An 11807-nucleotide genomic window follows, 5' to 3' on the forward strand; every position below is an offset into this window, starting at 1 on the left:
AATTTTCTTGGATTACATTATATTACTAGTGTTTTGAGGTGAGTATCTTGGAAATAGCAGCACTACTGTATGTTCTGGTTAAATCTGTTTCATGTTTTAGTTGGACTGAGAACTGTGAAAAGTAATTCCATTCAATCAAGAAAGCTTTAATAAACATAAACATTGTACAAAAACTTGGCCTGACATCATATAGGTACCAGAGACATATGACTTATTAAGCAAGCACTACAAATTCTGAAAAACACCAATGTTATCCAAAAACAGATTGTACATTTACACTAGATACGTTTGATAATGACAGATTGATGATAGGATGATGCAGGACAAGCTACACCATAATTCCCCCTTCCCATCACGAATTCTTGCCCTTAGTGAGGGTTAACACCTAACAGAGGATATGCTTGTACATTTTACCTTATCCTCTGGATCCGATCATCCACCCAAATGTTTTTTGCATATTTTTATACGTAATGGGGAAGAAAAGTTCCTTGTGGTTGAGGGCTAGCTGAATGGCACAATATGAACTGCTTTGGACTTTCGGTAAGTAGCCCAAGGGGGATCAACTGACAGTAACATAGCTGATCACTAGCCCAGAAGTCCAGAAGAGCTTAGAGAAGCTTATTTGGCTTCTCTAGACTTGTTATAAAAAGTTGATTGGGGGATTTACTTATTAAAATATTTAAACTTAAACTTTGAGATAACTCCATATCATCTTAAACTCCACCGTGAAATTATTACCAAGTGCAGTCTTCTCAGTAATCCAGAGGAGAAAATGTTTCTTATCTGCTGGACAAATTTGTTATTGCCATGAAACATATTTCTGTTTATAAGAATGAAATATACGACCCAACCGTTTATTCACTCCCTCCTTCTTCCAATGTCAAAGAAGGATATTGAGTTAATTTAATCCTTGTAGTCATATACCTCAGATCCCCCTTTGTGAATCAACTGCTGGTGGTTTGGGCATTCCAGGACTTTATGCTATGGGTTCCTTGGTTCTAGCTGCTGTGGTGGTAAGGCTTAGTCAAGTCCAGAGGCCCAGTTCTCGTGACAAGGCTTTTTTTATTCAGTTTTCCCTTCTGCAAGAAGCACCAATGGAAATTCAGCTTTAGCTTGCCTGCAAAACTTCTATACAATTTCAATATTACTCTTTGGAAATGCAGCATGTTGGTGGGGTAGTTGGTCTTCAACTTTCTACACTTGTGCTATGTAAGGTAGGATCTACAGAGTGAAAAGCCCCCAAAAATTGTTTCACAAAAGGAAAAAAGTCACACAAATTTACCATGTTGACCCAATAAAGCTTCTAGGTGATATTCAGTGTGGAATTATCGATGTTTTCATTTAAATTAAGATGATATTATGATACTGATCTGATCAATTTGTTACCACTTGCACGCCCCCCCCCCGAAAAAAAGCATTATTAACAGCAACTGGTTCAAGTAATCATTTTCTTTGGAAGGTTACATTGATGCAAAAAGAGCATCAATGAGAGAGTTCATGAGAGTGTAGCCGTGCTTGTAATCCACTATACCCCTATCACTTCATACATTGGAGGCTGTTGCATTCACAACTACATTGGTGTTTATTATCAGTTTGGTTTTGTACTGCCATCTGGGAAGGGTTTTAAACAGGTAAATTTTGATGAACTCGTAGATCAGTTGCCATCTCCTTCTGTCATCCTTGAAGATTTTAGTCAATACTGACAAATCCAGGATCGTTTTGATTAAAATGAGTAAGTGTAGATCCGTGAAATCCAATCAATTCTTACAAACGATAATTTTTCTTCTTGACTTCCGGTGACATAACATATTTCAACTCCCAACATCAGATTTTTACTATGATTTATTTCTTTTTTTCATCTTGGATGACAGGCAACAACTCACATGATTTTGATCATTTTCTCACTGTTTTGAGAAAAGTGGAAGAAATTAATACCACATAGCTTGTATTCCATGTTGGAAACCGAAAAAAAGTTTATTAGCCTGCTTTGCTGCTGTTTTGGAACTTGATCTCATCAAATTTACGTATTAATACAGCGAAAATATCATATCATCCTTAAATTTTCTTATAGTGTTTAAAGAAGATTATGAAGTTATAATGTGCCTGATGATGGCATAAACTTGTCAAAACGTTGTACAATACATTTGCACTGCCCACTCAAGCCGTCTCCAAACTTTACATTTGCACTTCGTACTATACGAATATCAGCAGCTTATGAAGAATGGGGTGAAACAAACATCCAATATGTCAAGCTTAAATGACGAGTGTTGAAAGCTGGGAAGTACACGATGAACAGATCCATTCCTAGACTGGGTGAAAATACTTGGCGGCTCAGCCAATGTGTTTAAACAATGTTATTGCTCCCTTCTTCCATTCTGCTATTTTGTTCCCGTGTTACAGGAGCACCATTTGATGTGTGATGCAGCTAACTCGAATCTTTCACTGGTTTACACATAGGCAATCACAGAATAAAACATATGCGAGTTTTATTACACTTGGGCAGGCTTTCGAGTGGAAACATAATTGTGTTAGACCCTATACTTTGGAATTATAACGTTAGGTTAAGAAATTATGTATTCTGATCAAATTCTAACTTCAATTTTAATATTTGAGTGGTGAAATAGTTTATACAATAATCAGTTCAAAAAATATTCCTAGAGTTCTTGTAAGGAAGACTATGGTTGAGGTGCTGTTAGATAATGTTTTATTATTTGATGAAATTGTGGAATAACAAAAACCATTTTTTTTACATTATTTATTGGTACACGTATATATAGATGGTAAATGCAGCAGCTTCAAAAGGAAAAACTGAGAAATTCCAGCTTTCATACCCTCGTCACCTATTTCATTAAGAGCTTCATAAATGTGAAAGAAGTAGAAGAACAAAACTCAGGAAAAATATTTTGTTAGTTTCTTTGTTTCAGATATTCACACGAAGCTATTCAAGTTATATTAGCGTCCATAATTTTCAACTAATAGAATAGAGGGAGGTATCTAGTCAACAGCACCCACTACCAATTCTTGTGCTACTCTTGTCAGGCCGAAAAGTGGGTTTTGACCGTCACCCTTATAACGCATCCAAGGTCCTAAAATGCGAAGTGCGATTTTTTTTTCCGGCAATGAGACGCGAACAAGTGCAGATTTATAGTCCGGCATGATAACTGGGCCACACTCGGACTATCAGGAAAAAAGAAGGAAAGCTAAGATATATATGAGAAAACATGTATAGAGCAGAAAAGAGCGAGTTAGACACTGGAGCTAAATATTGACTTAGATTACCGCCTAGTATCACTCTTGCTGATACAAAACACTACCAGTTTGTTTATGTTTTGTATAAGCTCAAAGCTATACAATGTAATATCTGAGCTCTGTTAACCACAAGTATCAAAACCAGCATTTTATCGTTGTAAGATTTCAGATTTACCGCTCAGTCACGGGGGGGGGGCGCAGATAAAGGGAGAGAAAATGAACTGAAAACGAAAATTATGTAATGGAGTTCAAGCTGTTAATACAATACGCGAAACGGTCCTAGTTTCTATTCAAGGTTTGTGTTGGAGCTTTTTTTTGTTAAGGTTTACTGACCACTAACTGACCTTTCTTAAGTTATTATTTTGACCTTTGGAGCCTTAAGAGTTTCCTCTAATTTTGTCTCTAAATTTCTCCTCTTCAGAAGTCTGTTTCTAGCTTGTTTATACGTGGCCAAAAATTCCACCATGAGCATATTACTATTAACACAGGATGGCAAAAACTATGTGGATTTAGAATTATTCAGAAGTTGTGTACTTAAAAATAGTTATTATAAATTTAAATTTGTTGTGCAATATAAGACAGTATAATTGCACAATCAATACACCTTTACCACAGTTAAAATATCCAAATATTGGTATTTCAAAAACACACTAAAACAGAGAAATATAGTCAATGATAGAAGAACATCTACAGGTAGGAGAATCTAATTGAATTTTTAACTTGTTTTCCTTCATTAAAAATATTTTAATTTTAACTCATTCAGTGTATTTTCAACCAATCCACACAAAATTATGATAAAGTACTCCTGAACATATTAACACAGGATCTCTCTCTCTCAACCAGAAACGCCTCTGTGGCAAGGATAGGACATAAGAAATCTTGGATTTATCCGATTTTGAAGAAACGTATTTAGATGAGACATGAAGACTATAATTTACAATTTCCAGATCGGACCAAAATTGACTGTGTTATGGCTGGCCACATCATCAGTAGAAACCCCATAGTTAATGCGTAACCTTCTTCTTCTTGTCCCATCGTTGTTTTCAATACTAAAGCCCAGTAGATCTTTAGCAAGTTGCTCCAAGCCCTTCTTACCATGACTGGAACTTTGCTAATCATCAGCTTATCATCATCAACAACCGTTATTCACTCGACAACCTGCATGTGCAAAGTTCCAACATGCTCGACTTGCAACATGTGCAGCCGCTGTGAATGCAAGCATGATGGACTTTTCAACAGCCTTTGTTGAGGAAATTCATCTATCAAACCCAAAGATGCTGTGGCAACACTTAAGTATGGGTTTGGTGCTGAGTAGGATACTTGTGACAGTAATAGTAACTTCTACTAGAACACAAGATCAAGAAGAAGGTCTTTCACCTAAAACAGACAATAAAGAAAGGTCTCATAAATTGATTTCAGAATATAAAATAAAGAGGTAATCAATTATAATGTATTCCAGTTACTGGTGCAGCCACTCCGAAACTTGTCTCTTTAACTGCTCATAACTCTCGATTAAAATACCTTAACACAAATGGATTGCATATTTGGATACAGCGGATTCCGAACTTTCTAATTTTACGTAACACTTCCAAGAAAAGATTACCAAAATGTCTTGTTCCTTGGCCTGCCACACCAAAACACTACTTCATCTCTGGTTAAAGGAAAGGTCCTGTGTTAATCTACCCACAAGTTAATTTTTATGTCGAGACAATTATGATGACAAATGTTTGTTCAGAGCTATTCAAGTACGCTATGGTATTATTTTGTGCTTTATGTTAATATTATCTTATAAACTGGTGACAATGGTGTTCTATTTTCCACTTTTCAGCCACACTAGAAGCTACTTGATCCTTCTTAGGAACATATTTAACAATGAAAGTTATAAAAAAATACTCGTAGGGTTTATACTGGTAGCATTTTTGACACCTTGCCGAGTCATGTTTTCATGCGAATATCTGGAATTATGTTTTGATAAAAGTCCATCAACATGGTAAGTAGACACTTAGACCTGAAAGTATAGTTATGAGTTTCAATGCTACCAGGTTGCATAGTACTAATCCTTTTTAGTTTTAATCCAAGAACTTGGATCAGCAAAACTAATTGATTGTCTTCATTTCAAAATGAGGGATGATGCTTTCCTATTAGCTGTACTTCTGAGGCTCTGTTTGGTCTTAAAGATGCATCTATTTCTTGCATATCTTTATTTTGCTGACCTTGTGGCTAATGCTAGCAGACGCATTCTTGTACGTCAGAGGAATCAGAAGGAAATCTGTTACTAAAGTGGTAAACTTACTTATTTTCGTAAAAATTGAAATTTATATATATATATACTTCAAAATTAGGGATGGTGAATGCAGATAGCTTAGCGCGAAATGAAACTAAAATTCAAATATAAAATTCAGTAAAGTAAGTGTATTTTTTACATTTTTTATAGCCTAGCCTGCCCAAAATTAAAATACCACCATTCATGGACCGCGACCCTTTGTGGTAAAAACGCACTCTGCGTTACAGGGCCGTGAGTGCGTTTTAAGAGTAACGGTCAAATACCACTATTTGATACCCCAAGAGTTGATGGAGGGTTTTGTTAACTAGTTGACTTCCACCTAGTCTATTAGTTTAAACTTAGAGATAGCTATGCACAATTAGTCCTTGAGTAGCTTGATGTGAAATTCTAAAACAAAGAAGCTTACTCTTGATCAGAAGTTATTAGTAGTTGAAAACTGATATTATTTAGAAAATATACAGATTTACATTGTGTGTTAACATAGCTATATTTTTCAATTTCGAAATTACAAGAAAATTTAGTACACCTTGTTCTATTTTTCCCACAGTTACTGGGTGTGGGAACACTAATTAAACACGTTAAGTAACTTCACCAAGAACGAAACTCTGGCAGATATCTGATGAAATAAAGTCTACATTTATAAATGAAATTATATCTTAGATATCTGGATGTCTTGAATTAGATAATCGAAATAAACTGGCAATATGACTCGTCACAAAACCCTAAAAATCTATATAGCTTAATCTGCTCATTGTCTCCATGTGAGGGTCTGGTATGGCCTGATGGTTCGAATCTCGTCATCGAACATGCTTGCCAGTTCAGCCGTGAGGGTGTTATAAGGTGACGGTTAATTCCACCTTTTCATTGGTAAAAGATTGTTTCTTTGTTTGTAATCAAGCAATAAGCTACACAATCATTGTAACAATTGGCTATATGTGCTCTTCCCACCATGGGTAGAAACCCGGTTTCTAGTGTTGTAAGTCCGCAGACATACCGTTGTGCCACTGGGTGGGAGGGGGGGCATTTGGTAAAAGAGTAGCGCAAAATAGGCAGTGTTTGTTTGTTTGTTTTGAATTTCGAGCAAAGCTACACGAGGGCTATCTGCGCTAGTCGTGCCTAATTTAGCAGTGAAATACTAGAGGGAAGACAGCTAGTCATCACCACCCACCGCCAACTCTTGGGCTACTCTTCTATCAACGAATAGTGGGATTGACCGGCACATTATAACGCCCCCACGGCTGAAAGGGCGAGCATGTTTGGTGGGACGAGAATTCGAACCCGTGACCCTCAGATTGCCAGTCGAGCGCCCTAACCATTTGGCCATGCCCGGGCCAAAATTGGCAATGTGTGATGTTGACTAGCTGCCTTAGCTCTAGTCTATCCCTTCTAAATTAGGGATGGCTAGCACAGATAGCCCTCAAGTAGCTTTGCACAAAATTCAACCCAAAAACTTCTCCATGTATTTTCTGCTCGTTGTATCCATGTGGTTGAGGCAAAGTTTTTGTTTCAAGCTGAAAGAAAGGCTTTTTCAAAAGAAATTATGAATAACTCGCCTTTATCTATTTCATACTTACAGAATATCATATCTATTGATGAAGTACTTAAATGAGAAGTTTGATGTTAAGGGTTTTTGTACATTTATATCAAGTCACGTTAAATATTTATTTGTAAAGCTTAAAGTAATTAATATCACATTCCTTTCAATAAAAATAGTTACACTTGATGTTATAGCTATGGAACCACGTGTGCTTGCTGCATACAAGGTTTGGACATTTTTTCAATCTACGCACACTAAGTTGGGATATGTGAAATACACCAGGTGTTTCTTTTCAGCCACCCTCCCAGTGGCACAGCGGTATGTCAGCGGACTTACAACGCTAGAAACCGGGCTTCGATACCTGTGGTGGGCAGAGCACAGTTAGCCCATTCTGTAGCTTTGTGCTACCTTCAAACAAACAAATGTTTCTTTTCATTTAATTTAGAAAGGTAAACGTTTCTTGTTCACCAAACTTTTCGCACTTGCACGCGTTGATGCAGGTGTTCAACAAATTGTGTGTATATATCTAGCTTTGTAATTTCAGAACTTTATTTTTGTACTTGTCATACAATATCAAGAGAAATTCCTCCATTCGAGAGGAAGTGCCAGTAGAAAATTCCTTAGACTTACGCTGTTGTGTTCTCTAGTAATATCACTAGTGTAGAGGTTTAGAAATACATGAAGACTATGTCTTCCCTATTTTGCTGATGACAGTAGCCAGTGATGTGGGTAATGAATGCACTTTGGGAGGCTTAACCCTATTGCAAAAACTAATTAGTCTCAGTCTAGTCAGATTCTTGTTTAAATTCTCCTTAAGTATTTTTATTTACAGAAAAGGGCGACTTAGTTAGGTCAGGGTCCGGCATGGCCAGGTGGTTAAGGCACTCGACTCGCAATCTGAGGGCCGCGTGTTCGAATCCCTCTCACACCAAACATGCTCGCCCTTTCAGCCGTGGGGGCGTTATAATGTGACGGTCAATCTCACTATTCACTGGTAAAAGAGTAGCCCAAGAGTTGGCGGTGGGTGGTGATGACTAGCTGCCTTTCCTCTAGTCTTACACTGCTAAATTAGGGACGGCTATCGCAGATAGCCCTCGTGTAGCTTTGCGCGAAATTCAAAAACAAATAAACCGTTAGGTTAGAAATGAAATAATATTTTATTTCTTAATTTAAATTAATGAAAATGTGTGTTTTAAGTACTTTTAAAATGTTGTAACATATGTTTTCAGAAACAAAATATTCAATGGGAATGATATTTTCTAATATCAGTGTTTCTACATCATGTTCTAATCATATCTAACTTACTTTTAGGAAGATTGACAAACACTTTCTTTATTTCTTATTGCTTGCTCTGGTTTAAAACAAAGCAGTTTATGGAACCAAAGATTCAGAGAAAGCATGTAATCTAGATTTAACATAAAGATTTTCATGTGTGTGGACTGGAACCCTGTTAAGATCAGTTAACTTAAAATCCGTTGTTCAGAAAAGGGTTACGATTAGGAACTATAGGATATTTTCGAAGATTATAATTGAAATATATTCTAAGTGCAACAAGATCTCATTCTAGTTTGTTCAACTCTTCAGATAAGTCAGAGCAATAGACACAAAGTAACCTTTGTAATTTTGGTAAGAACAAGTATGTCTGTAAAGCCAAAGTTTGTTAATAAACTATTTGTTTTACATTTGTTGTACATGGTGTGCCACCTTCATTTTAGTCAAGTTTCTTCTTTTTACGCTTTTTTTTATCAGACAAAACCTTCCATTTTTTACGATACTTAATATTTACCTCATGGACATCTGTGAATAAATTATTAACTTATAATTCTGGTTTCATGACCAAGGATTTGTTTTTCCAAGTTTATTTTGAATGTGCATGTTTATTCTGTTTGACTATTTATATGGAGCTTACTTTTTTGAAATACGTTCATAAAAAATGATTTCCTAAGGCCACATAGAACTTGCAGTAGAGAGGAAGCTGCTATTGAATTGAATGCATGATCCCAACAAGGACTAGAAGAGACCCTCTCTTGGAAAAAAAAAAAGAGTCTCACCAGGCATGGCTAGATTTATGTTTGCATTCTCGATACGTCCTAAGGATCGAGGGGTTGAAAAGTAATTAGAAAAAACCATGGTTGCTCACAGTTTCACCTCTACTGGTTACCTCTCATATACAGGATCATAGGCTTACAAGGATTGGTCACAATGGTCTCAGGCAAACTAGGATTGGTTTATGTTAAATTATTTCAAGCTGACACTGAAAATCCGTAAATAATATTTCAGAGTTAAAAAGAAGCAGGTTTTAAAGTAAAACCAGGAAAGTGTGCGTTATCCCTTTTTGGACTAGAGAGGTGTCACTGATATTTCTTGATTTTTCCTTCTTATGGCAAAAATATTATAAATTGCATGGAGTTACGAAGGAATTTTCTAAATAGTCTCTAGTTTCTACTTTAAAAATCAAATACTTTGATATAGTATTTCTATTATTTTTCACTTTGTAACATTTCCGAAATTTTCTTTTGAGGCACTAAAAACAAAACATTAAAATACTTCATCTTAGAATTATTTTATATTATTATTGACCAGAAAGTGCTATTATCATATATCCAGCCAGTTTCAACTTGTTTGATATTCATTAATATATTTATTTCAATATTTAATTTTGCTCATGGAAGTAGTCCCTATTTTCAGCTATAAATGTTCCGAAACTCTTCAAATACTAACAAAATTATATTGGTGACCTGAGACCTCATCTTTCAAAATGGCATTATCATTACCTTTGTCAAGCATTGTATCATGATTTCTGTCAACAATATTTTTGATCTAAATAAATTTATATTAATAAATATATTTTGTTTTAAATAAATAATATAAAGGAACCGTAATAATAAAACCACTGATATGAAAGGAAACTTACATGAGAAACACGGCATAAGCCATTATATTTTTAAAGTAAACTATAAACCTATACTTTTAGATGAGTAGACACATCATAAAAAATGTTATTTACAATGTAGCGAATGTGTTGATAAACGTAAGCCATATATCACCAAAGAACCTCTAACGTACTGGAAGAGTGGTCTATCGGCTGATTATTGGAATAAGGTACTGACCTTTCTTTGTCATTAGAGCTGGTCAAGAAATTAATCAGTTAACTGATTGAAAAATCCACGATTGAAAGCAAGAGGCATTCTTTGCTTTATGAGCTATTCAGTGATGGATTATGGTACAATGTCTAAAGGACATCAATTCAAAGGGTATTGCAACTCTTACTTTCTGAGCTTTTGAGCAATACGTGGTAAGACTTTGATCTGAAGTATTGTAATAATTTCTTAATTTATCTATTGAGCTGTAGGAATATTTTTACAGAGTAGACTGTAAATATTTGCTAGTCACACAGCAAGGACAAACTTGAGTTTGTCAGGTAAGATCCTATGAAATTGATAACAACTAAGAACTCTGACACACCAGTGTATTGAAATCACCTTGCAATTCTTTCTTTTTGAGTAATCAGTTTAAGATTTGTAGTAAATGTTGGTGAGTGTTTGCCTGTAGGAAATTCCTGTGTGAGATTTCATTTCCCGAATAAGCTTATATTCCTTGAATTATGTTGCCCTGCAATATTTTACTCGTTGGTCTGTACCAGTCTTCATGAAGTGCAGTGATGGTTGTTTATCACTTAATTGCATTTTAGTGTAACATATTTTTGGGTTTACGTGGTGTAACATGTTATTTAACCTCAAGAAAGAAGTAAAAGTGAGTAAGTTTATTCTTATCATGCTTTGAAAGACACATAAGGCAAGTGCTTCACTCCAGTTTCCTATGGCACAAGGTGACACATTCCCTCTGGATGAAATGTAAGTCCGTTGCAGGTTAACCCCCAACCGTCAGTTGGTACTCATTATACAGCTCGATGCACTGAAGGGTTAAATGTCATTAACCACTAGGCCATGCTGCCTCCCGAGGTAGTAGCAGTACCAGAAAAGCTTGGAAGTTTAGGCTTATTGCTACGTTATGATGGTAAAAGTAATTTTTATTATCCTTGGAATCACTACTAAATTATTCTGTGTGCATGTGAGTTGAGTGGACAGTTATGCAGTGAAAGTAATTTCTGCTTCTTCTTGCTCGAGATCTTTTTTATTTAATTGATGTGGTTTGAGTTACTGTTGTTCTAACATTTTAGGTTACACCTAAAGGTTATATGTTCACTTTAGTATGCAATGGAAGGAGCAACTGATACTGGTGTTGGCTTCTGTGGTTATTATGCTTGCTGCTGAATGGTGATCTAATAAACTACAAATAAATCTTGGTAAATGCGTGACATATATATATATATATATGTAAATTATTACACGTATATATTACATTATATATATGGAACAATTTTTATATAGTTAATTATTTACACGAATGTAATATAGAGAGTAGTTAATGCATTATATTAAAACGAACTGGATGTGCAAATCAAATCACGTGACAATTAAAGCTGGTATAAAGTTGCGGCAGAAGAGCATGTATCAGAATTACATTTTGATATTGTTTGGAATTCTTAGGTAGTATGATGCCACCGAAAAATTATAGCTTTTGAAAAGGATATGTAACAGCCCTTTCCAATCCAAAATATTCCTACACAGAGATAAGAAAATTAATCATTATTTTAAGGACTTTTTTTTTTATTGGGAAGTATGTGTTTTATTTATAGCAATATTTTTATTGGGAAGTATGTGTTTTATTTATAGC

The sequence above is a fragment of the Limulus polyphemus genome, unplaced genomic scaffold (assembly GCF_000517525.1).
Source record: "Limulus polyphemus unplaced genomic scaffold, Limulus_polyphemus-2.1.2 Scaffold1537, whole genome shotgun sequence".
NCBI lineage: Eukaryota > Metazoa > Arthropoda > Merostomata > Xiphosura > Limulidae > Limulus > Limulus polyphemus.